Source organism: Pseudopodoces humilis, chromosome 5 (genome assembly GCF_049639895.1).
Source record: "Pseudopodoces humilis isolate 2021_Gansu_Grassland_sample_001 chromosome 5, ASM4963989v1, whole genome shotgun sequence".
NCBI classification, from domain to species: Eukaryota; Metazoa; Chordata; class Aves; order Passeriformes; family Paridae; genus Pseudopodoces; species Pseudopodoces humilis.
Genome location: NC_142204.1, coordinates 57,292,317 through 57,319,946, shown reverse-complemented (window position 1 = coordinate 57,319,946; position 27,630 = coordinate 57,292,317).

Below are 27,630 nucleotides of genomic sequence, written 5' to 3'. Positions count from 1 at the left end.
CTGAAAGTTTTAAAAAATATGAAAAAAGCATTGGTTAAGTATTCTGGTAATACAGCTCTTGACAAATTCTAGTCTGCTGTTCTATCTGTTCCTCACGTAAAATACATGAGATAGTGCTGGATATTAAAGAATCTAACCATAAAGTCTTGAAAAAAGCCTTGTACCTGGATTCTATAATATGAAATCTTGAGGTAATAGAGGACTATTAATAATCTCTACTAGTAGAAATTATAGGCTTTGTATAGTTTATTGACTGGTTTGATGGAAGGCAGTTTGTATCCTGGCTATTTGTATTGCTGGTTTAATAAATAAATTAATAACAGTGTTAACATGTTAGTGTATTTTAACAAAATAATTTAATTTATTACTTTAGTAATTATAGCTTGTTATTATTGCATTTTCATAATATAGAAGGTCATAGTTTCAATGGTTTAAGTCATCTGCTTCTTGAAGCTGTTATTTTCAAGCTCTATTAATATTTTTTTCTGTTTAACATTTGTATTATGAAACATTCCTGATGAGAAACTCATATTCATTCATGTAATTCTTTCTCATAACTGTTAGCAGTTATCACATACCTCTGATGTGATAATGCTTTAAATATACAAAGCTTTTTCAAATTTAAAGGTTAGTATAGGTCATTATAGTCAGCTTTAACTCAAGTATGGTCTGAAGGTCATAAAATCAAGAAAGAGAGAGATACAGAAGGGACATGATAGTAAATGCCTAAAATAATAAAACATGCAATGAGATCTGAGAAACAGGAGACACTGGTAGGCAAATGCTGTCTTGGTTATAATTTATGGCTGCTTGAGTAAGTTTCTTTTTATTTTAATGTTAAAATATGCGCTATAGTATCCATAATCCTTTTTATATTCATAGATAACATCCAAAACGGAAAATCTTGCTAAACTTATCCATAGCTGCTTCCTCTTCTAGCTAATTAAAATATGTGTTTTTTTAAAGTAAGTAAAATAGATGAAAAGCAGTTTTCAAAATAAAATTTGAATCCAGGAACCATTTGACGTCTGGAATGTTTGACGTCTGGGTAGGTTTTGTAAAATTGAAAGGAAAGAGCAAAAAAAATTTTCAGATCTTACAGAAAAGTTCTTTCTATTTCTTCAGTGAGTTGCAGTACTGAAATGGGTGATTTCACTAACTTTTCTTGAGTCCTATGAAATAAAAGAACATTCAGTTCTGAGGAGCATTACAGGAGAAGATGCCAAAACTGGAATCAGAGTAAAAAACAAAAGTAAAAAAGGTGATATAAAGACAGAAAGGGGAGATACTGAAAAACTTCAACTTTTTGCCATGAAGAAGATAAAATGGAAAGGTGCAATGAACCTGATGTGGTGAGATCAAGGGCTGGAACTGCACCTGGAGTACTGAGTAACATTTGATTTGAGCTGCTGAGTTGCAGAGGCCTGGGGGCCTGCCACCAGATGGTCATACCTCAGCCATGGAGGGGCAGAGGCAAAAGGAGAGAGTTGCACCTCTAGAATAGAGTAAGAAAAAGCATCCTTCCCATGGGCCTTTTGCAGACACCTGTTGGTGCCTTTTGGGTTCTGGCGTTCTAATAATGTGTGGGGATTGATGCCACCCTTGTTCAGCCCCTGTTTATTATTCATGTGTCCTTCCTAGAACATTCTTCCTTCCTTGAGCTCCCATTGGCTCTATTTTGCCGAATTGTTCTACCCCTGCTATCCCCTTGGTTCTCCCAACCCTTACCCACTCCCCTGCACCACTTTTCCTTGTCCCTACTGGACCTTAACCCTCAGATCTGCCCCCTTTGCCCCTCATTGAACCCTGTGCCCTTAGCCCATTCCTTGGTTCTCGTCCCTGCACATATTTGAGGCTGTGTTCAATAAACCTGTGTTGGATTACCTAAAGAGAGCCATCCCTTTGTCTTAAATTGTCAGCATTTTCTGTGGTCTGCTCTGGACCCCGAGAATGCTGATTGCTCTCTGGGATCTCATTGAGGCATGCACTGTAATACTGAATATTGGATGAAGGACATTTTTCTAAGTAAGAGAGATGAATGAAACCTTATTTTCAAATCAAAGAGAAGAAGGTTTGTCTTAAAAGTATTGTGAAATGGAAAGCAAAAGGCTAGTGGTCTAGATATATACAATGTGCAAGAGCTGAAAAAATTTTCTGAGAATGCAGGTCAGTATTTTCAGAATCTTACAGTTCAGTACTATTACAAAAGTAAGGTCTTAGACTGTGTCTAATATGTTAGTGACATTTCTTGCTTTGTCATAACACTGAAGGCATCTTTAACACAGAAATCTATATCTGAATGGGCCAACCTAGTTAATATAGTCAATAGAGTTTGGGATGATACATCTCTTAAGGAAGCTGACATTTAAATATATTTGATGAATCATAAACCACACAAAATATTTTCTTCACCAACTACAAAGACACCAAAGAGTAGCCCATTTGGAATGTCTAAGGGATTAATGGATTCGGAGTAGCTTTTGAAATTAATCATTCATCTCAGTAAAATGATTAAATTAATCTAAATATGGGAAACTGATTTAAAACTGCATTTATTTTTGGTGCATTTAATCAAAGAAAAAATGAAAATAATTCAGTTACCAAGCATATATTTGGTAATATATACCAAAATCCCTTTGTCAAAAAAATAGCTGAAAAGATTTAAATACCTATGAAGAATGGAAGAATAAAGAATTTTGAATTTCCTAAGATTATAAATACCTAAATTAAAAAAAAACAAAACAAACAACACTATAAATTCTGTGATATTCTAACTATTATTTTTCCCACAAATGTATTGCTTTTCATTTTGCCTATATGTTTTAATAGCATAACATGGCCCTAAGAAAACAACTTACCATTTAATTTGCTTAACATGCAAGCTCTGGCTACATGGTACTTGTCACTACTTTTTTTAGTTTAGCATAGATATCAAATGGAAAGAACATATCAGAAGAACATTTTTGACAGCAGATTTTGAATAACACATTCTTCTGCAATGCAGACATATAACATAACTGAGTAGCCCTCTGCTTAGCTGTGATCATACCACAGTTCCCAGAAAAAGAAGCACAACATTATAAAAGCATAATATGTCAGTGAGCACTTGAAAAGAATGACATGTGAAATATATTTTCATCACCTAGAGAATAAATAGCCTTGAATGGAAGGGTAAGTTAAAGAGCTAGTTTTAAAGCACTAGCTAAACATCTAGTCTAAGCTATGGTTATCCACCTTCTCTCCACTGACTCTACTATAACCTACCTGTCTTGATAGTTGTAAGTAGATTGATAGATATAGTGAGTGGGTGAGTAGTAAGTAGAAAAAGGTAGCCAAGATGAATCTGTCTTGAAATGGCAAGTCTAAGTGGCTAGGATTATTAATGAAATAAATAATCCCAAATGAAGTAACTGTCATTAGATATCAGTTTCTTGCTTTTGCGTCCACATCATTTAGAAAATATGTCTGCAATTCCAAAATATCTTATTCATGTGCTTTCTCAAACTGGTCAGAATTAGAAATGCAAGATACTCAAAATTTCAGCAATTACAAGTGGATTTTGTCCAGACTACTGTTTTTAGGAAGACATAGAGAGACTACCAAAATCATGGGTTTATTTGTACCCTGTGGGATGCTTGCTTAAGACTTGTTACAGACTAATAATAGTAAGAATCAGACTGAAATATTCTGTAAATTAAGCATTTGTATTTCCTTTTTTCAAATGCAGGTAACAACTTCATACCTATTTGCTGAAAAGATACAAAATAAACCCAGGGTATTACCATGTTCACTTGCTAACACCTCTCTGTGAAAATTGAGATGATATTTTTTGGTTGAAAAGCATTTGAATGACTAATAAGGACTCATACCTTGCTCTGTGTCCCTTATGGTCTAAGAATGTCATTTGCTGGGCCATGAAATCTGACTGCCTGGATCAAGGTGACTCATTTTGTGACACTCACTGGCTGAACAGAAAGTGGAAGCAACATGAGCTGCTCTTAGAGAAAGATCTATTCATGAGAGCATTTTTCTCTTCCCTTCCAGAAAAGGTCTTGTTGCAGTCTTCAACAAGATCTTTATCCAAATGTTATCATACTCATAGAAGTGAGGCTGCCTTAAGTGAAAATGACAAGAGACACAGAAAATACTTATGTCAAATGCTATGATATTTGCTTTGCTACTTTCACTGTACACAATGTGTGTTCAAGACAATATTGAGGCCCATGACTAGATTCTATCTTGCAGCACTTCTCCCTTTTAAAAACCATATTGCAAGAATTTTATCTACATCTCAAATCTTCAACAAATGTCTGTCTTCTAAAGCTTAGAGATGCATAGAAAAAAATTCACAGAAAAAAATACTGTATGGCAGCTCATGGTTATGTGTAAAATATGTCTACATTCTCTGCCCTATACAATTACTGAATATCTGTCCTTTTTCCAGTGCCAGCACTGCAAACAAGGAACTGACCTATTAAAGTCAACAGAGTCAAACATGGTAAGAGATGATGTGACAGGAGAATCATATCCTTGATCATTCTTTTCCTCCTTCACAAAAGAAAGACCATTTTCAGTTTTAATCTAAATTCATTAATGCCCCTGGATTTTGGAAGTTGTACACAGAGTCAGATCAAGTGCACTAATAATTAGTGATCTTCCAGTGGGACACACCTCTTGTATTGTATCCATGAAAAAAATACTGCTGAGAGCACTGATTATGTTTCATTCCCCTCCTGTCAACTCAATGTTATTTATTGGCATTCACTTGTAATGATACTATTGTTCTCAAAATACCATGTCCTTTTCCATCCAGCGTGTGTTATTTTCCTACTTACGAAGATGTTCCTTTCTAGCAAATCTCTCCTATTATATTGTTTAGAGTTCTGTAAAGGCCCATTTCTGTCCCTGCTGATGAGCACTTTCACTTGTAGCTGAGATTAACAAGAGCACTCAACATCTTCAGCAAAAGCTCTTCACCTTGCAGGATTGATCCTTTTGTTGTTTCCTTGCAGGAGTGATCCTTTTGTTTCCATTCTTCTTCATCCTGTCATTTCTGTACTTCTATAGAACAGAGAAGGGTCAACTCCTCCTCCATCTCCTTTTCACTACTCCTTCATTTGTGGAGGAAAGAAAATTTTGCAAAAGGCAGAAAAATACCTGTAAGATGCAGGAGTAATGCTCTCCTACTGCATATGACCCAGGACTTCCCGGCCTCCAGGTTCCAGTGTAAAGGGCATCATGGCATATTACCATTTTGAAAAATGTTCTGGAGATCAATGCAGACCAGTTAACGGTACTGAGCAGATACTGTGCTAATCTGAGTTGGGGAGGGACTATATATTTTTGAAAGACAACATACCAAAACTTTGCTCTTGGCCTTCTGTGATCACAGGCATGTGCTTACATACCTACTCACTTCTGAGAGATCGACCAAAGAGCTTTCTGATTTGCTTCACTTATGAAATTTATGAATATTCACATTTTGGAGAAAAAATTCTGATTACAAATAGAGACTTGATGTTATTTATTGTCAAAGTAAGTAGGCTCATACAACTGGAGTTTGAGGGGAAAAAATCCCCCCACCCTCAAAAAACCCAAAAGATTCTGAAATGTATCAAGGATTAATAAGTTGTGACATTATATATAAAATGGGATTTCACGTCTTTCATGTTCTGTATTCAACATATCTCATATTTATTTAGAAAATCTTGATTAAGCCTGAGGGTTTCTTTATTTCTCTCTAGAAAAAATTATCTTTGGTTTGTAAGGAATGTGTGCTCCACAGAGGCAATGAAAATTTAAATTATTTTGTTGTGTACTCAAACAAGTGAATATGTTATGCTTTCACTGAATTTCCAAAATGTTTTCAACAGTTTTATCATCCATATAAAATGCCTGGTGCTATACATTGTATGTAAAATTTCCATATGGAGGAGTACTAAGTGAAAGATTATGAGTGTTTTAGTAATCCTGGTTCTGGAAGGCAGATTTGAAGAAGTGTGGTTTTGCATTACTGGAAACCAGTACAACATTTTGAAACTGAATCAGCTGCATACTAATCAGGACTCTTTCAAATAAATGGTACCAGGCTTATGTCACATATCTACAAACTTCACCATATCATTGTATGCACTGTGCTTTTAAACTAATGGATCAATTTTTAGAGTAGAAGGGTGTCAGGCCAATGTCTTGGCAAATATTTGAATTGCTTACAACTGTCTTACAAAGGTAGAAGAGAACCCGAGGTTATATGGTGCTTCTAGTCTCTTTACTAGATGTTCAGATGCTTGTGTTTGCTTTTATTGGAGATGTACTTCAAGTAGCTCAAGCCAAAGGAGTGGATTGTCAGTGTCAACTGTTCTTCTTTGCTGTTTTAACTACTTTCATCTGAGTGGTGCAGAAAATCTATTTTAAATATACTAATTTATTTAATCTATTTTAAAATCTACAGTGATTGCAGTTAGATATTTACACAGTAAAATGCTCTGCATATTTATCTTCGACCTTCTGCAGTTACCAAGTACATAATTCTCCATCTCACTTAAAATGAAACAGACAGAGTAAAGGGGGCTTCAGTAAGTCTAAGTCACATGCATAATCTAGCCATAGACCCTGTGAGGGACAGAATGGCCTTTCTTTGTGGAACCATTCTCATTGCTGATTTGTTTCAGTTAATATTTATCTGAAAATTGTAAAAGTGAAGTCTTGCTGCTTATAGTCAAAGCATAGTACAAGGCCACAGATATATCAGAGAACTAAGTATTTTTAAAAATCCCCCTCAGCTTTTGAAGATATTCTTTCAAAAAATAAGAATATTCATATTTCTTTTTAAATTTCTGGAGGATGGGTCAAGTGCAAAATCATAATTTTATTTCTGCTAAATATACGCAGCAGTGAAGGAACTCATATGTTATTGAATTAAAACTCATCTTTTGCCTACTCTGGTCCCTTTTAATTCAGTTACCATGTATCACACACAGTAAAACATTTGGCAGTATATTTTTAAGAGTCTTAAGATGGGAATTTTCTCAGAGCAGAGGAAATTGAGCATCATTCATTTTATTTCTTTGTCATAAAAGGGTATGACAGTTTCTCTTGGGTGGCCAGGCCTCACCTTTTTAGCATCACCTTGAAAATCAACTGGCAATCAATGCAGATATAAATCACAGGTATATTATAATTAAAAAAAAGAAACTGTCCCAAATTCAAACCCACATCAATGTCATACAATTATATAATAGGGAGAAACTTTTACATTTTAAGAAGTAGATAGACATTTAGAAGTTTGAAAGCATGTTTACTATTTTTGCAACAAATGTATTTCTATAGACACAGCATAAATGAAGATCTCTGTGCTAACTATTAAGGGGAAAAAAAATTTACTCCTTACCGAAACCACCAAAGAATCATGGGAATGGTTGAGGCTGGAATGGGACCTCTGAAGATCATCTGGTCCAACCAGGGCCACCTAAAGCACCTCCTCCAGACCCATGGGCAGATGGCTTTTTAAAATGTCAAAGGATGGAGACCCTAGAGTTGAATTTTACTTCAAAATTGTACAAGATTATCCAAAACTTACTTGTATTTGTCCACAAGTTCTACCCAGCAATGGTAATAATATTTGTTATACCATTATGTAAATTGTCCTTTCAGGAAGTTCAAGGATGTATAAAAAATAATATTTTTACATTGTAAAGGTAGTTGAAACTTCCTTTAGATTTTGATGGATGTTTTAGCGAAAGAAAGATTTTGTTTTATCTATACCTATATGAACATCCTTAATTCTTATTATGGATTTTCATGCTGAAGCTCACTGTGAATTGCTGAATATCACCCATTTTGCATGCTAAACATGATATAAAAGTTTTGACTTCTCCTCTTTGTAAAGATGTGCTGGTGTTCTTGATTCAATAATTTTTAGTGCTTTCCTGAGCTACTTTGAACCAGCCCTCTAAGCTGAAGGATGGTGGGAATACTGGAGTAGACCCCATATTAAAATTCTGTAATGAGGAAAGCAGTGGTTTCTTACTACATCCATCCAATTGCCCAAATGTCTGGTTGTTACTTTAGATTGTAAACATTTGTGGACATGAACATATTCACATATATATGAGATCTGAAATGGGCCTTTTGAGAACTACAATAATAATAGTAATAATAGAACTGATAATTCTCATGCCTATTAAATTATGGTAGCTGTGATGATAAAGAGGATTAAATTTCATACTAAAATTATGCAATATACTGAAGAGAGACAAGAGGATTTCTGTGGTCTGACTATAATGAATTAAGACTTCAATATATGAAAGAATTGTGATTGGAGGTCAGAAAAAGCCTTTGACAACATTCCAGGGAATTAAGTGCTTTCCATTTTTTAAGAACAGATTGTGGAATGGGATTTCTGTAGATATAAAATCTTAAAATTATCAAAACTCTTTTTTCCAGTTTTGTATCCCAACAAACACATTGATTTTAATGTTCTATTGGTGGAGATAATGAAAATTAAATTGTTTCTATAAAATATGATGCTTAGATCTTCTGTAAGAGAAGTGGGAAACATCTAAAATAATTTCAGTGCATTTGCCACAGGAGGACTTTTAAAACACAGAAAATGTGTGAAAATGAAAGAGTAAGTACAATGTAGTAAATTTAATATTCCTTATGTGTTATTTTAAAAAAGTGTCAGAAAAAGTATTGGTATACCAGTGCAATGCATCATTTAGTGTTTGGATTTTTAAAATACATTTGAATATTCTTTTTACTGGATCCTTTGTTGATAAATTTGGAATAGATATCAAGTTATTTGACCAAAGGAAACCTTAAAATACTAGAATTTATTTGTCTTTGTTGTTACTAATATTACTGTCTAATTGTGTTGTGTCAAATCACCAAAAGAATATTTAATGAACATGACTTTGTTTTCTGGATGCTATATAAACACTGGGAAACTTGGCATTTTCCATACTCTAGTTGGAAGGAAAAGAAACTGATATGTAGGTCAATGATCTTTGCTGGGGGAGTGGGAGAATTCTGAGCTTCTGAAGCATAAGGCACAAGATTCCTGTGAGTCACAAACAATTCATTCAGTCAAAGACAGGCTGCAATTAAAGAAAAATGAGTTGACATGTGTGCTCATTCATATCATAATGATATAAAATTTTTTCCATTCCTTTAAGGGAGAGGTAAACAATAGGACTGAGCAGGCTGTGAGGACAATTGCTGTAGTCCAGGCATCAGCTAAAGCATAAGAACTATTTTGTGGTGTATTTAGAGGAGAAATTGCATGATAAACATTTTGGTTTAAATACCAAAAAGGGATGGAACAAGGTTCATAACCCTTCACTAGCTCGTAAGCTAGTCCAGTCTGTTTCCCAGATAATATGCATTCACCCACACACCCACACACCCACACACCCACACACCCACACCAACCTGGTCTGAGAAAGATACAGGCACTCATTTTCCCCAGTAGCTGGCACCTAGAACATGGTCTTTATCCTCAGGTCTTGCTTCAGCCACTGGCATTGCTCCCATCATCTGCTCACACCTGTCCCCCCAGGAGCTGGTTTTGACCTGTGTTTTTCTCCATCCACAGATGGAGGTTAAAGAACCCACTCATTCCAGTCATTGACACTGAGACCCCACTTGCTCCCACAGATAACACCACAGGTCAGGGACACCCACATCCTGCTCTGGCTCCAGGATCTGGCAGCAATTTTCACTTGGTCACACACAGGTTCCACTGGTAGCTGGCAGTGAGTCTTTGCAACATGCACACACAGAGGATAGAGTGGGATTATGCTGACATTACAGATATTACAGAAAACAATTTCAAAAGAAGCTAGGACAGACAGCAGTGATCAGGTGCAGGACTCATAAGACAGGCACACTGAGTGACTCTGTTTTACATAGAACTGTACCTTTTGTACCTTTATGTCTACCCTCCTATTTGTTCCTCCAGGCTCCCTCTTCTCCCTGTGCATTCCTTATAGATTTGTACGGCTCTATATAGATTCCCACATTGCTCCCAGTCTGGGATCCTCCTGGTTTACAGTCTTACCAGTTACAAAGCTCAGGCTGAGCTTCCCGAAAGCTGCACCCTTAATTTCTTGATAGCCCATCAATTAATATGAGTTGTGGCCCTCTATGTCCTTGTTTATAGTTTTCTATTCTACTTCTCTCTTGATACGCTGGAAAATGTCCTTGATCAAGTACTTTAAAAGAGCAGACTCTTTCCTTCCATATACCCTACGTGAAACATTCTATGAAAGAAGATATTGGACTGCTGGGTCCCATTGGGACTCAGCATTGAGATTCAGCAAAAGAACTTGTACCTTTCTTGGCCAAAATCAAGTCAGGTCTCCCAAAACACTTCCATGCCCCTTGAGAGTCTGAAACTTCATAGGTAGTTGACAAACATCTGTATTTGTGTGCACCTCTGTGCAGCATTTTGAAAAATTTCACATATTTTAAAAATCTGGTTAATAACTTGGAACAAAAAAATATCCCATTACAGTAATACCTAGATGATATAAAAAGTCTGTAAAGTGAACCAGAAGTTATAGTAACAGTATGTATGACAAATTGAAGACATCATATACAAACATACAAATTCCAGCTGACCCTTTCTCAATAGATTCAAGAAGCCTTTTTGCCTTTTCCCTAGGGCCCATGTTCAGATGTCTACCCTATCTTTGCAATGAAGGTGCTGCAGATTGAAAACAGGAAGACAATTGCATCTCGCACAGAGGTATTCCAAACTATACATCGATATTACCACAAGCAAAAATTAACACAGATTTCATCACTGCTTTGCAGATATGGACAGATTCAATATTGCTATCCATTTACTTCTTCATTTTGGTGCTTTATGTTTTTTGACAGGCAGGAGGGAAAAACAGAGAGAGTTAGAATAAAAATTAGACAACAATTTACATTTTCCCAAACACTTCCCCAGTTTGAAGCACGGTATTAAAACTGCCACAATATGGTACTACCATGCAAGGTATTGTTGATGGCATTGTTAATCTTTCTGGTTTAAAGTAGGTTCTGCAAGAGGTAGTAAGTATCATGCATAACTTGCCACTGCCTGATGTTAAAAAAATATTAATTTTTTTGCTAAGAAATATTAATATGTATGAACTGCATTGTGGTAATGCTCTTCTTACTGTGAAGAGCTATTTTATTATCACTACTGAATTCTCCTCCAGGTGTAGGTAAATTTAAAACCATGGAAGTAATTGTTATGTCATCTTCTAATCTTCTCTCAAGTCTCCATAATTACGTGGCCTGCTGCCTCAGATGAGCCAAAAATGTCAGTTTTTAGTTTCAAGCTTATTTTCACAAATCTGCAATTTTTGAAAAAAATATCTGTGAATCAAATATTGAAATTGTATAGTTCCTTCACTCTAGAATGAATAGGTCCTTCACTCTAAAATGTAAAACAGATAACAGGCCAGTCTCTCATCACTCTATTCAAAGTATAAATTTTGTATTGCCCCTCTTCAGCACCCATTTTACACCATCTCATTTCTATTTGATCAAACTGAAGGATTTTAAATAAGAGAGAGTTTTATGGCTCAGTTTGCTGTCTTTCTGTTCACAAAAGAAGGGGACTGGGTCATAGTTGCATGGGAGTTTCCAGCGGGTCAGAGCTTAGACAACAGCTGATGCTGGAGGATTCAACAAGCCCTTTCGTCTTCCTTTTCACACTAAGTGTAAAGCTGTAGTTTCTCATGCAGACTTACACTTAATTAAACAAACATTCAGCTCAGATTCAGAGGGCTAAAATAGCTAAGGCTGATTCTCATGGAAAGATCTAATCTAGTCAGAATTAGAAGTGTGTACTATGGCACTCAACAGGTGGAAACAACTGCAAGGGAACATATGGGATGCAATGAATCTAATAAAAATAAACACACTTCCTGGAGTGATATTGACTTGTAACAGCATCAGGCAACATGAATAATTTGTAAGGGTTTGAGAGAGAATGGGAAAATACGCCAGATCTAATTTGGTTTATAATTTGCAGAACCAGAAGGTTAGGTTTCCATTTAAAATAAATAATTCACTGTTAAATTCTCAGGAATTATATATGCAGCCAGACCCACTGCCTAACTTGGGGGCTTTAGTATCTGCTGAGCATATTCCACACATTTGGTCATCAGAAGGGCATGATTTATAGAATGTTTGACTATTAAACACCTACCCTCCCCCCAAAGAAGGCTACAACAAGAAAACCTTGAAAGATATAGTAGACACTGTAGCTGCAGCATATACAGTCCTACTTCCAGGTTTTTATTGCATGCAACAGGATCTTCTTTTATGTAACAAAATTAACAAATCCAGTCCATGATATGTGCATTATGTAATACATGAAAAACTTCAAGATGACAGCTGGTACTGCTAAAATAAAATAAGTTTTTTACAAAAGACAGATACGGGTTTTAAAAATTAAAGCAGTCAAAAATGAGGAGTGTTATTCCTCATAATTTCTCAAAAATGCAAAAATTATGTCTATCAAGAACTGGGAAAAAACCTTTCCTGAATATAAGAGATCTCTCTTACAGATAATCACTGTGCTATATCAGTTGCATCTGGCACAGGTCAAATTTTGCATGGATGTCCTCCTTCAGCTTTTGTTTTAGTGGTCCATTACACTTCTGCTCTCACAAGTAAAGAACAGTGCCCATTCTTCAGTTAGTGTCTCTTGGTCTCAAGTCACACTTAATTCTCTGATAACAGGGTTCCCTTGCTTTACATTTGCATATACACAATATAATAGAAAGACCAGCCCTTATCAGCCCTGGAAAGCTGGTGAGCTGTGCTTCTCACCCTCAGGCACCACATCCCATCATGTGACTTCCTAGCTGTTCATGCATCTTCTTGCAGAACACTGTCAGGAGCCACAGAACACACTGCCCAGACAAGTTAGAAATTAACCCCTCTGTTGAGAATAAGAATAAATAAAACTCTGGGGACATAGTGAAAACCTAGACTTATGGTAAAGCAGTTCAGATTCTATAGTCAGGGTGATTCTGGTCTGCTTTCTCCTTCTGGACCTTCCTCTTCTGTTTTACAACTGCATGAATTGTTTCTGCAAAAGACAGCTGAGTACTCATATTAAAATTGTTTCCGTGAGGAGACTGCTGCTACCTTCAGACCTGTCAGGTGTGGTGGGCATTCCTATGACTCTTCACAGTTAGGTACTGCAGGTTTCTATTGTAATTGTTCAACAAGAGACAGGTAACTAGTACAAAATGATTCCTCCTGGGAATCTGAGACATCTGAGATGTGTAAAAGAAGAATTTACTTGCAGGTCAAATCTGGGTTGCAATTTTCCATAATCCACAGTTCTTGAGAGTGTGGCTAAGGGCTTGTGTGTTTCCGGACACACAAAATATTAGTGCAGTTTGCACAGTCCTCCTAACTGCATTCAGACATGTCTGTCAAACTCTTTTGTGATGGAGTTTTAGGGATTATTTTAAGAGGAAGAGAAGTACATTAAATGTGTAGTCACAAAGTGAAATAAAGGGCAGATAGACAGCTACTTTAATATTAATTAGGCCAGCTCTCTCTTGTAGCTACGTTGCTTGGCTTAGGAATCACACTAAGTATAAGACATGTCAGTGCAGCAGCACACCACAGTAGTGTCACTTGTGCCCAAGAAGCAATCCTGGAAGGTACTAAAAAAGTGCCTGCCATTTTAAAAGAAATGGCATTTGGAAATGAAATAAAATGTATACCATAAAGATCAAGTTGAAGAACATTTTAAAGTGCTGTTTTATACAGAAGAAACCATAGAGGAAGCCACGGGTCAAAATCAATCAGCTTTAAAAAGATTGCTACTGGCGTATTTGAGGGATTACATAACCACAAGTCATTAAATTCAGAAAATTATTATGATGTATTTTTGGTGGCTACATGCCACAAATTCTCAACCATTTCAAAGCTGAAATACAAGGGAAACATCATGTTTTATTACTTCCAGTGATCCACACCTTTAAACCATCAATTTGATCATTACAGAGGCTACTGAGAATTGGTTCCAGAAGACAAATATAGGTCACTGCAATCTGCTATGCAGGCAATGCCAGGATGTATTTCTGCTCTTATTGTGCTGCTTATTTGAGAAAGTCATACCTCCAATGTGAGGCAAAAAATGCTAGTCCTGCAGAATTTGCAGAAGTGCCTTTTTAGCTTAAATAGTTCAGTTGGTCCAGTCTGATATTCTGAAAAATGAGAAACATCCAATTCTTTTGAGAAAGGTCAAGAAAATTCTGTAATGCACAACTGACCAGAGGGAAAAATATATTCCTGACCTTGGTCAGCCTAGTGTTTGACTTACGCCCTAAAGCATAAATATCTGCATGCTCTGTATTTTTTTACTTTATTTTTAAGCACCAATGGGCAAATTTTACACCTGTATTTATACTTTTCAAATGCATTTTTGAATAAACAAGTTTTTACATCCTAATTTTTTTTTTGCCTGGGCACTGCTCAAGATTTTGTTCAGGAAAAGTCAGTTTTTCTATTCTAGATTCTATTTACAGAGAAGAGTACCTTAAAATCTTGAGCATAACAAAAATATATGTATCTTCATGTAAGTTTAGTTTCCCATGCAGGCTGGAGTATGAGGATGTGTAATGTCCTTTTTTAATACTAACATCCTCTGTGATACTAATTTAAGTTTCTGTTTCAAATTTCATTGTGTGATTTGGCAGACAGATTGGAGCAGGTCCAGATCATAAAGCTGCCAAAACACTCTTCACTTGTGTGAAAGAAGTCACTTTTCAGGCAAAGTCAGCCCATCACAGGAAACACATTGAGCAAGATAGTCCAAGAACAAAATTGTATTTCTTTTTTATGTTGGAGACAATATTTTGTCTTAATTTAGGTGTTTGCTCATTATTTAATTCACCAAAAAGTGTCATAGTTTGAACTTCTCACTCTCTAAAGGAGTTATAGTACCTGTCTAAAGATCATAGAATAAAGTACCCCATGACTACCAGATTAAGATGAACCTTTGTAATGCTGCACAGAAGCAGGGAGAAGAACATAGGGAACAGAAAGAAGCTTTTCGTCCACTCATCCTCAAGGGAAGTCCCAGAATCTACAGAGGCTTTACGTCCTGTGGAAAAACACACATCCCGACTACAATAAAGAGAGAGGCAGAGATTTTGTCCATATTCATCCCCAGCAGGGCTCCAGGCTGAGAGAAGATCCTTGAAGAGGCAGTGTCCTTCCCCTGTCCCTTTCCATGGTTCCTGACGCAGGGCTCTGCTAAATGGCACATGGGAAAAATATGTGAAAGAGTCTAATCCTGCAGTAGTTTAGGGGAACTATTAGGGGAACAGGAAATAAAGAAAACCTGTTTCCCAAGTCAGAGAAACACAAATATTTTAGTAAACATATGTGTTTATCTGTTCAGAAGAATGTGCTTCAGGAGTGCTGACATAGAAGATTAAAGACAGACACAAATTTGTCCAGTAATTTTTTAACATGTTGTGGTAGTTTGGGCTGGTGTAGAGTTAATTTTCTCCATAGTAGCTATGGAGGCACGTTTTGGATTTGTGCTGGCAGTGGTGTTGATAATACAGGGATGTTTTAGCTAATTCTGAGCGTGCTTATCAAGGTCTTTCATGCTGCTTGCCCTGACACACCAGCAAGGAGGCTGGGGATGCACAAGGATTTGGGAGGGGAAAGAGCCAGGATATCTGACAAAGACAATATTCCAGACTATGTGGTGACATGCTCAGAGCTGGGGGAAGGAGAGAAAAGTGGAGGATGTTTCTAACAGCTATTATGCATGATGGAGCCCTGCTTTCCTGGGGATGGCTGAACAACTGCCTGCCCATGGGAAGGGATGAATGAATTCCCAGTTTTGTTTTGGTTGCATACACAGCTTTGCATTACCTATTAAACTCTCTTTATCTCAACCCACAACTTTTCTCACCTTTGCCTTTCCAACTGCCAGGGGCTAAACCATGACATTTATGAGGGTTATAAATTTGTCAGTAAAGTAATTAGAATACTGAGGACAGTTTTAAACCTATGAGTTTTAAAATCTCATTGAAGAAATTTGAAGGAACCTTTTGCAAATTGTGTGTAAATTCAGTTACCATCTATGTCTGTAAGCCAGTGTCTGTAAGCCAGAGAGTTCACTGGAGAAGTGAATGGAAATATTTGAAAAATAATGATGGATTATATAGTATTAGTTTTTTTCTACTAAACTGATATATAGCTTCTCTGATATTGTACGTGTGTATACGTGAACAATTTGTACTAGGAGTATTTGACTGAGCTACATGCACAGTGGCTTACTTCTCAAAATAATAAAGAGCAGCCTTTGCCCTTAATTATTTTGTCCCTAAATTATGTGAAATGGGTATGATATAATAACAAAGATGATTGTATGCCCAAACCCAAACAAACAATCCCATCTCATCCCCAAAAAAATCATCAGATTTTTCCTTAATATATATTGATGGACAAATTTACTCAAAAAGTACACAGTCTGAAATAAAGAGAATTTTAGTTTGAAGAGTATTTCAAATGCCTTTGATCAAAGGGAAAAAAGGTCATTTGTGATTCTAAAATACTGGTGATAGCAATTACAGGAAAATTAATATATGCTTCTTCCTCTCCTCAGAAAATTACAGCTTCTTTCAAAAGTATTAGAGTAAAATAGAAAACAGGTAATTCTGTACACAGTGTTCCCACCAAATAATATATTGTATAGGAGCAACTGAGATGCACTCCTGGATAAATTCAAGCAGATGGAGAGATGTTTTAGCCACTGATTGGATGACCCTTATTAACTTTGTTCAATAAATCCTGCTAAGGGGTCTTTTCATTTTCTCTGCAATACCACAAAAAATATGAACCTACTAAATAAAACCTACACTTAAAGAAGCTGTATGTCTTTTGTAAATTAGAGTTGGAAACACATTCATTTTATATTTGACACTTAGTTTCACATGTACATAACTGTGGTAATAGCTCACCTACATGAACATCCTACCCATAGGAAGAGATTTGCTTTTGAATTCCATGCATATATTATACATATAAATGTACGTATATGGATGCAAGAAATCACTTGTAAACAATTTTTTTTGGGGGGGGGCGTGGGGAGGGAAGTGGTGGTGAAATAAATGTGCCCTTTGTATACAGATTTGGTTAGTTTAAGAAAATAGTTGTTTACAGCTAATTAACAAAAGAAACAGAGGCTGTATGCTTCTAAGACAGGACAATGGCATTAAAACCCTCATTCTGTATTATCCTCATAGAACAGCTGCATTGTTGCACAACAGCATCCTAAGTCAATCATTTATCTAGGCCATGTGATGAAAACCGGGGTGTAAAGAGCAAAATGGTGAATGAAAGCATCATGGCCAGATATGCAGGTCTTACAGCACAAGCTTCTGTAACAGAGAAAGCCATTTCAGTCCCCCCATACCAGTTGAAACATGATCAAAGTAGTTATTGTGACCAAGACATGACTTAATGACAACACTTTCTTGTCTTTCTATCAAATTAGCAATTTTATAATTTCCTGCCTTGGCAGATAGGGTTATATTACAAGGAATTGCAAAAATCAACAACAATGATGCAATACCTCAAAACCAAACTAAACCAAACCAAATAAAAAAAGAAAAGCACAAAGAAATTTACTAGATATCATTATACTACATGATTTACAAATCTGTAAATTCTCACTTCTACTTTTTGGAAGGAACATATTTTGAAAGTTCAGCTTCACTGAGTTATTTTAAGACCTTGTGTCCTTGTCACATTTCTTCTAATATGGTGCAAAATATATACATTGCACTATACCACAAGAAGTAAAAAAAAGGTATGGGCATACAGCTGCTGTTATGGGCATAATAATTATCATTCCTGTACTTTCTCAGTCAGGCAAGGAATATTGGGATTAACTTTACAGGTTGTTAACATTCAATTAGAGAAAGTACAGTTCTGGGTTTGAACTTGGCAGTATGTGTTTTATACTTCTTCACTACATAAAATTTGTTGGTATATAAAAACTTTAATTTTAGTTTAATAATTACTTGCCACATATTTTCAAAGCTAAATAAGTTCCTATCTTAATGTGGAATATTGCAAGGAAATAATGTACAATGCAGAAACAGGATAAATACATGCATATATATTTTTATTGTATTCTAGGTTATATATACATCATCTTCTTTTAGACCTGCACATAAATTAGTTCAATTTCTATTGAAGTATTGCTTCATCAATCAGTAATGCCCCAGGGGCCAGTTATTACTGTTACAGAAATTCATCTTTAAAGCAGAGTAATGTTTCATCATTATATTTGTGTCATGATTACTCTGGCAGGTTAATTTCAAAGATAAGTTATTGAGCATTCAGGAGTATTTGTCAAACAGACAAATGAAAGCATTTTGTATATTCATTTTCTGAAATAAGAAGCCAGAATTATTGAAGAGTTGACAAGGACTAAAGTTGAAAACATTTGCTACATTCTGTGTCAGGAATTTCTTAACACTCAAAATGGAAAGAAATAAAAAGTGAGTCTTCCAAAATTCTTTGTAATTCTCACGGCCGAGATAATACTTGTGCAGTTCTGGCTCCCTGAGTTGTAGAAGTATTGTCAAAACCAGAACATATCTACTTTTTGTTTTTGAAGCATTCAGAAATACATTTTTCTTTTGCACTGATCACATAAGTAGAATGGTCTTTAAACACTTTACCTAGAGGATTTCTACATAAAATCTTACAAATATAACAACAACAAGTCCAACATGTCATTGAACTGTACTGTCAGCAAGCTCAGTTAAATGCAGTGATTCTGTGAAGTAGACATCAGGATGGGAGGAAATAAATACCCAGGGACATTGTTGGTTACCAACCCCAGAGGTACTTAGAAGACATGTAGATGTGGATCTCAGGTACATGATTTAGTAGTGGACTTGGTAGTGCTGCATTAACAGCAGCATTAACAATGATCTTAAAGGTCTTTTCCAATCTATATGATTCCATGGTTCTATTCTATGATTGTTCAATTTCCAAGAATTCAGATAATACCCTCTGAATATGTCAGCTCAAAACTACTTATAAGAGCAAATTTTCTATGAAGTGCCAAAAACTTATGCCATAAAAACCAGGCTTTGTCCCAGACATGTCATAATGGAAGCATCTAAACTCTTGAACTGGATTTGGAAACATTTGGTCAGTATATAAAACTGCTTATAGTTATGAATGATCGCATGGGAAAAAAATGACAATTACTGAAAATAAGTTACTCCTCCCCATAAATTTATGAGGGTACATATTTATGTCTTAGAATTCCATAAGATTTATCACTAATTAATTTTTCATTTATGGTGTGTAACATACCTGTTAAATTTCCACTTACTTAAGCTAGTTACCCACTGCAAATGAAAGACAAGAAAAGGCACCAAGAAGATGTCGTTAGGAACTGTTCTTTGTATAGAGTTGCAAGTTTTCTTGTAATTGAACAGCTTCCAAAATGAACAGGTCTGTAAATCTTAAGGAAATGTTTGTCATCACTAGGTACAACTTTCAAAAACAGAACTGCTACATGCATTCCCAAATAAAGCATTACATCTTTTGAATCAACTTGCTTGCCTTTGTGGTTTAGAACATAACCATATGTCTTGCTATCTTAATTAAAGTGAGTCTGTCTAGAAGCTTGAGGTTGTGCGTGACAACAAAGATGACAGAAAAAAGTTGTGTATAGAAAATAAAAATAGATGATTAAATGCAGACTACATCTATCCCCCAGCAGTTACAGCTTTAGCTTTTATTCCCTCATTCTGAAGTCCTGATTCCACTGATTGTAGTGAAGACTATTTCTCCCAGCTGGTGTCTCTGAAGCAGTTACTGACTTAAAATATACAAACACACATTCACTAAACACACCTGGAAGAACTTTTTTTTTTTTTTCCTAAGACTGTGTCAATAAACATCTCTTTTAACAGGATTTTGGAAAGTGTTTGTGCATGATTGCATGCTTCAAATTCAGGATTGTTCCTTGGTTGGGTAGTCAGGGCAATTTTGTGAAAGAAAACAGAGGAAAGCTTAGCAGAGATATATCAACTCCCTCATATACATTTGATGTGTAGGACTTTTTTCTTTATTCATTTCAAAGCTTTTAGCTTCTGTTAATCTTTATATTACTGCATTTTCAATTTCCTTTCCTGCAGACAATATGAAATATAGGGATTCTGCCATTTTGATCTGATGTTTTATTTACATTACTTGCTTTAGACTAGATCAAGCAGGACTGTCAATCCAGAGCCAGGACAGCAAGATCTGTTGGTTTCTACACCTAAATAGGTTGTCCTTTCAGTCATCCATGACTCATGCAAAGGGAGAGGCAGAGGCTTCTGCTGTGAACTACAAATGAATTTGTAAAAATTCACATATTTTACCAGTATTTTTGACATGTGATAAAAACAACCGTAAGCCCTCTAAAATGTCCTTTTTCAAATTAATCAAGCATGATATAACAATGTCTTGTATTCTGTTCCACCAATGCTGTGATGAAGACAGGAAAACATTTATCAGTGTCATATCTTTCTTCACAGAAAAAGACATAAGGAAAAAAAATGCTCCACTTGTGAAATGAGGCCTTAAGCAGTACAGTATCTCGATACAGGATGTATTTTATGCTCTATGCCCATCACTTACCTTCTCTATGTGCTGTAATCAGCAAAAGATGTAACAATACATTTTTTTCCTGCTTGGAAGAGCAGAAAAGTGGCCCACATGGCACATTACTGCAGGATGCCCTGAACAGTCTTACAGGAGGAAACAGCTATTTTTATTGTGAAAGTGGTGTGTTCATTCCTTCGTTCTTTATTACTACTTGTGTCTATAAGAAAAGACCTAATAAGGAACTGGGTCCTCTTATCCCTAGCATTACATATATAGTGAGAAAACAGGCCTGCCCTGTAACAGGAAGGTCAGCATTTAATAATAAAACTGTTGCAATAATTTTGCCCTAATTCCATGGTAACAAGATGGTCTACTGCTTTTTGTGCTTACTGCACCATCACAGAAAGCAAGATGATTGACTTTAGCAAAGAATAATTGGAAGATGAGTGCTTCTTTTTTCATGTAATGTGGTAGAGTGTTTTCTTATTTGGATCAACATTCAATTTGAAATAGATTTTTCTGTAGCATTTGCAGGTCAGTGAGCAAAAGCTTTCCTCCTTGAAATACAGGAGCAACTTCTCAATTTCCTGTGATGTATATAGATCTACATGGCAAAACAACTACTTTGACAGCACAGAAAAATTGCTTTTGAGGCAATTTTTTTGGCAGAGTAATAAAGGAAAAGTGAAGTGGTCTAAATTCAGGAAAGCTGATGGAAAAGTTTGGAAGGATACAAATGTGAGTTGTAAGGTGATTTTCTGAATATAATATTGCTATATAACATTGTTTAAATATTATAAAGGCTTTTGTCCTGTATAGGGCAATGGTGAATGATATCTTGCACAGAATTAATTCAGTGAAAGTCTGCACACATGCAGGAGGATAAGCAGACAGCAGACTACATAGCAACCTCTTTGCAAGCAGAACCTTTAGAAGCTTGAGTGCCATGGGTTTGAGTGCATGGTTCATGCCAAGTTATTTGCAAAAGTCTAATCAGGCTCATAAAAACATGAAGATTTAGGTCAACAACAGCATATTCTCCGAGGGAGGGGAATAAAAGTGATGCCATTGGTTGGGAATTGGGGAAACTGCAGAAAATCAGATTTTGTTAGCTCATGAATATTATAAAACTATTAAAGATCAAATCTGAGCTACTGCACAGAGGAAGTGGAAAAAATAGGAGACTACTGAGTAAGACATAGCAGGAGGTAGGATTTCTTTACTCTTTCTCTCTGTGCCTCCAAACACATATATTTAAATAAAAAAACAGGCTATGATAAGTCTTACTTGTATCCTCCATACAGTATTGGCTCAGGATCTGACAGCACACTCCATCCACAAACACAGAAGATGAACTGTACCCAGATGTGTTTCTTTGTCAACATTTCTTCCACCTCTCATCTCATATACTTACTCCTTTAGCAATACAGCAGTGGTCTGACTATGCTAAAAACTTCCTGCCAACTTGCTTCCTTTTGTTCTCTTCATAGTGGAACAAGGAAGCTCTCTTTCAGTTTTGCAGAGGGAAAAAAAATACATTCAGCCAGTATCTGCTTCACAAATAGCCTGTCTGTCTCCTCTTGCTCACCAGAATGAGTGTCATCTTAAAAGTTCAACATGACCCAGCAATGTGTACTCACAGCCCAGAAAGCAAACTATATCCTCTGTGTGTCAAAAGAAATGTGAGAGGAAAATAAAAAGAGCTGATTCTCCTCCTCTGCTCATTTCTCATGAGACCCCATCTGGAATACCATGGACAGCTCTGGTGCCCCCAACATAAGCACTTGGATCTGCTGAAGTCCAGAGGAGGAGCATGAACATGACCAGAGGGCTGGAGCACCTCTCCTATGAAGACAGGCTGAGAGAGTCAGTTCTGTTCAGCCTGAAGAAGGCTCTGGGTAGATTTTACAGCATCTTCCAGTATCTGGAGTGGCCCTACAGGAAAGCCAGAGAGGGACTTTGTACAAGGACTTGTAGTGATAGGACAAGAGGAAATTACTTCAATTTGAGAGAGGGTAGATTTAGATGAGATATAAGGAAGAAATTCTTTACTCTGAGGGCAAAGCTGGAACAGATTACCCCGAGAAGTTATGGATTCCTCGTCCCTGGAAGTGAGCAAGGCCAGGTTGGATGGGGCTTTGAACAAACTGTGGAAGGTGTCACTAACTGGTGCCTTGAAACTAGATGATCTTTAAATTCCCTTCCAACTCAAACTTTATAATTTTGTACATTTTCTTTTTAGTTTTAAGGGCTATTGTATTCATACAGTCATTAAGTGGTTACCTTTACATTGTTGAATGTGTCCCACCTACTGAGGAAAATGCATTTATTCTGCCTTCTGACTGAGAATGGAAATCTCACAGGAAAATTCTAGTAAAGATAAAATCTTATCAAAGATGTTTATTTATTTATAGGAATAAGGAGAAGGTAGATTCACTGAAATAGAGAAGGAATGCCTCAGAGGAACAATGGCCTTATGCCAATGCCATGTCTCAGAGTATTAAATGTTTTGATTTAAAAAATCATTTTAATTTTTACACAATTAGGACATCTTGTTTCTCATATTTTCCAAATGGTTGTGAGCTCACTTTTTATGCAATATAAAATAAATAATATAAAATAAAATTAATCTTTATTATGTGTAAAGTAATCAATAATGCATATCATATAGATGTCTTCTCTGTGCCTCATTTAAGGCACACTGCAACTGCAGTGTGTGGAATAGATCATTACCTGAGGTAAACAGCAAGTCACCTTGATTTACACTAGCTGAAAATGTGACTTGGTAACTGTAAATCAGACACTTATATAATTAGGTCAAATAAAATCTGAGGTGGTTTTAGGATACTTAAACAACTTTCTACCTTCAGTTTCAGCCAAACATAAGCTCTGGTATTTCAGTTACTGTGAAACTAACCACAGGGAAAGATACAGGATGATTATTAATCAATAATGACATTTTGTCGTGGAAACTAGTGATTCACAGAAGGATTTGGGGGTCATTGCAGCTAATCAGCACGACCTTTTAGCACAATACTGTAGTGAAATGGCCTAAGGAAATCTTTGTATAGACATATATATATATGTAGTGGATAAAACAAAGGAAAATAAAGCAATTTGGCCTCTTCACATTCCACAGGCAAAATTTCAGCTGGAATACTGCCTCCAATTTCAGTGTCCTTGCAGCAAGAAAGATATGGCAAGATGGAACACAGTTTAAATAAGAGGTACATGGAGATCAAGCATTGGCCATAAACCCTATGATGTAAAATTGAGGTTACTGATATCCAAGAAGTCCCATCATTACTTCATCTGTACCATTGGGTGCTACTGTTAAAGGAAGAATGTGTTGGGGTATGACAGAGTGGCAGTCCTGGCAGCAGCAGCCACAAAACACTGGAAATCAGGATCTTGAGGGATGGAAGAAAGAGAGCAGTAGAGCACAGATTCTGGACTTTAAAAAGATTATGGCTGTACAAGGATCTCAAAAACAGCAGAAAGTTACAGTGACCCAATGAGCATGATTTGTGTTCAAACCTGAGATGAGCCATCTAGCCACACAGTGGAACTAAATGCTTAAACATGTGATGATATCAGTTCAGGTGCATCCCAGAAAAAAAACAACAAAAATACTCCTTCCTAGAAAATAGTGTCAAACTTAAAGTGAAACTAATGTTTTCATAATCTAGTTTCATAACAGTCAGGAAACATTCCAAAATAAAATATATACATTAACAAATAAATTATTAATATTTTCAAGGCATATAAAATTATTTTATATACATTTATGAAGGAAATTATGCAATATTTTAATATAGTTTATTACCTTAAGGATTAGAAACTTTTTTGTTTAATTTAAGAGTGAAGGCACGAAGTCCTTGGCCCAATTGGAAACATTCCTTCTTCCAGTCTTGATATGAAGTTTTAAAAATCATACTTTAAAGATTTAAATTTCTTCCTATGTGAAGTTTCTAGGTTTCTCAGTTGTGTATTAAAGCAGTTACAACAGAATGGATGATAATTTCTTCCTTCTAGCCAAGGAGGTTGTATCAGTTTTTGAAAATATATTATGAATGCAAATAGATTGCAATGATTGTAGAAAACAAGCATAGAACTTTCTTATTCAGAGCAGCAGTTCTGAAAAACAACAGCAGCAAAGAAAAAAAAAATGGTAATATACCACATAGTATGTGTGAAAAGTTTCTACATAGTATCTGTGGACAAAAACAGTAAAAATTTAAATATTTTCCCAATATAGAAACATCTAATCACAAACAGGCTTTCAAATATTTTCTCCAATTACTTGAGCTTCTTTCAGAACAGAGAGTTAGAGCCCATGATCGTCCCTCACTCAGGGAATGATGATATTATTCTCTTAGTGTTATTATTCAGGCAGGTTACCAAAGACAAAAGCCTGTCTGGGCAGCTGGAATGTCAGTGAATGGACCACACCCAGTCGGGATGAATGCAGTCTTTGATCTAGAGGAAGGTGTCCCTGCCCATGGCAGGGGGATTGGAACTAGATCATCGTTAAAATCCCTTCCAACCCAAATTATTCTATGATTCTATGATCTTGGACTTCTGTGCCAACAGTTGTCCACTTCTAAAATAAATTGGAAATTGCTTGTTCTTACACAATTTATTTTTTTTGATGGCAAGCTATTACTGTGAAACGTTTAAAGTGAGTTTTAACTGACAGGAGCAAAACTTAAAATAAATTCATCTTTCTGTTTGACCTCAAGATAATGCTTAAACAATGAGAGATGACAGAGTGTGAGTAATGAAGCTATAATTCACACCTTGTGCATGAGTAGGTACAACAGTGGAGCCTGAGTGTTGTTAAATTCACAAAGTGTAAAACATTATGCCATAACTCAACAACAAGTCAACTCTTAATTTAAACAAATAAATAGAATTGGAACAAGGTAAAGAAATGCCAAACAGCAAAACTGATACTACAGCTTGGTAATTTTGTGCAATATTACATCTAAAAAGAAGTGTTTCTAGGTATTCTTTACTCATATGGAAAAGATAAACAACATTTTCCTGTAGGTTTTCAGAGGATTCAGAAGTGCTTATCTACAAGCTGCCAGACCAGGTGGGCTCTGAGTGACGTGTGCTGTGTTTGTGCTCAGATGCTTGCCAGCTGCTGTGAGGTGCATGGATAAGTGTTCCAGCAGCAGCAGAGGTACCAACCAGGAAAGCTAAAACATTTCTGTAGAGACAGGAAAACAAAGAGGACATTTTAAAACTCTCAGTTCTGAAAATGTAATGTACGTAACACAGGGTTGTACCTTAAAATGACCTTCTTCTGTTTTTATATATAGCTTCCAAGTTACTGCTGCTTGAAACTCAGTAGTGTAGGCGGTGTCTATGGATCTTTTCAAAAAATTATTTAACTCTTTGTGCATTTGGCCTTCAGCACAAAGGGAAGATAAAAGCTGTAGGAATTCCATGTTTGTCTGGGGTTTTTAACATTATCTTCACAGTCTGTTAAACTACTGTTTTTTCATTAGTCCAGTTCAGAATAATAATATTTTTATTGAAAGTTTTGTGTAAGAATCATTGTTTTCTGGTAATGCTTATTTATTATTTCAATTAGCTTTTAATGCACTTTTCCTTAAAAAAATTGAAATGTATGATTTAAGAAACTTATTTTGCTTTTTCATCCTTGTAATAATGAAGAAACAGCAAAGGAAGTCAGATCTGATTCAGAATAATAAATATAGGCCCTCAAACACAGGCAAATTTAGTCAATCAATTAGGCAGTCCTACCATTATTTTCTCCAACTGCAGTGAAAGCAGTTAGGGGTAACTAGTCTGGACCTGACAGATTCTGTCATTATCTTTTTTCAGTCTCTACAAAGTTCATAATTAGGAAGATTATGATAATGATTTAGATTTTAATAAAAGTTTCTGTGAGGAATTAAAATATTTAGTTTGTATATAGATGCTGAAGTTATTATCTCTTATTTCCTTTCCTGGGTACCCAAACTAAAGCTAGTGTCAGTTATATCAAAGATGTTTTTCATTGTCACCTTTGAAAAATCATAAATTCCAATGATTTAATTTAATTTCTTTTTCTATCTTCATTGCATATATGATTGACTTTTTATAAGGAAAAGACTTTTCAACTACCCCAAAATGTTAACTTAAAAATTAAAATGCATTTAAAGGTATTTAATTTGTGTTGCTCATGACATAACCCTGCAAAAATCTTCACTAAAGAACAAGATTTGCATCAAACTTGTTACAGCTATAGGAAAAACAATGGATTCAAAAGCAACACTGATGGGACTCTTAGGAGTCCTAATGCAGCTAGAATTCAATAGATAGAATGTGAAAATTATTAATCTTTCAATAAATATGTCTGTTAAAATTTTAAACGTTCCAAGTAGTTCTGAGCAGTGAAAGAACTAAATGGAAAGGTTCTGGTGAAGAGTAGAGGGTGTTTCTGTTTTTCATAGAAAGCAAGTTCAGAAAGATGCATTTCTAAAAGGAAAACTAAGAATTGAATAGCATTATGCATGCAGAATTGTGGTCTGTGCTCCTTCTTCAACTTAAATAAACAAATATTTATATATGAATAATAATAAACCACTGACAAATACTGAATATGTTACTTAATATGCAACTAAGCAGTTAAATAGGTGGAATTTCTCTGTTCTTATATTAGAATACATTGCTCATAACAGTAACATACTTAGGAGATTCATTGTTTATCAAACTTTATATAATAATCATTAATGTTTGTTTGTTTAAAATGTCACTAATACAATTTTTAGGTTTGGCAAAAATGGCCTAGAGACAATTATTTGACCTCCTTCCTTTTTTGTAAAATACTTTTGGAAACAAATACCACAACTTAAAAAAGGCTTCAGTGCTTTGAACACTTCAGACTGGTTAAAACAATTTTATGCAATATTATCAGTTAAAAGCTGCATAATTGAACATTTAGATCAA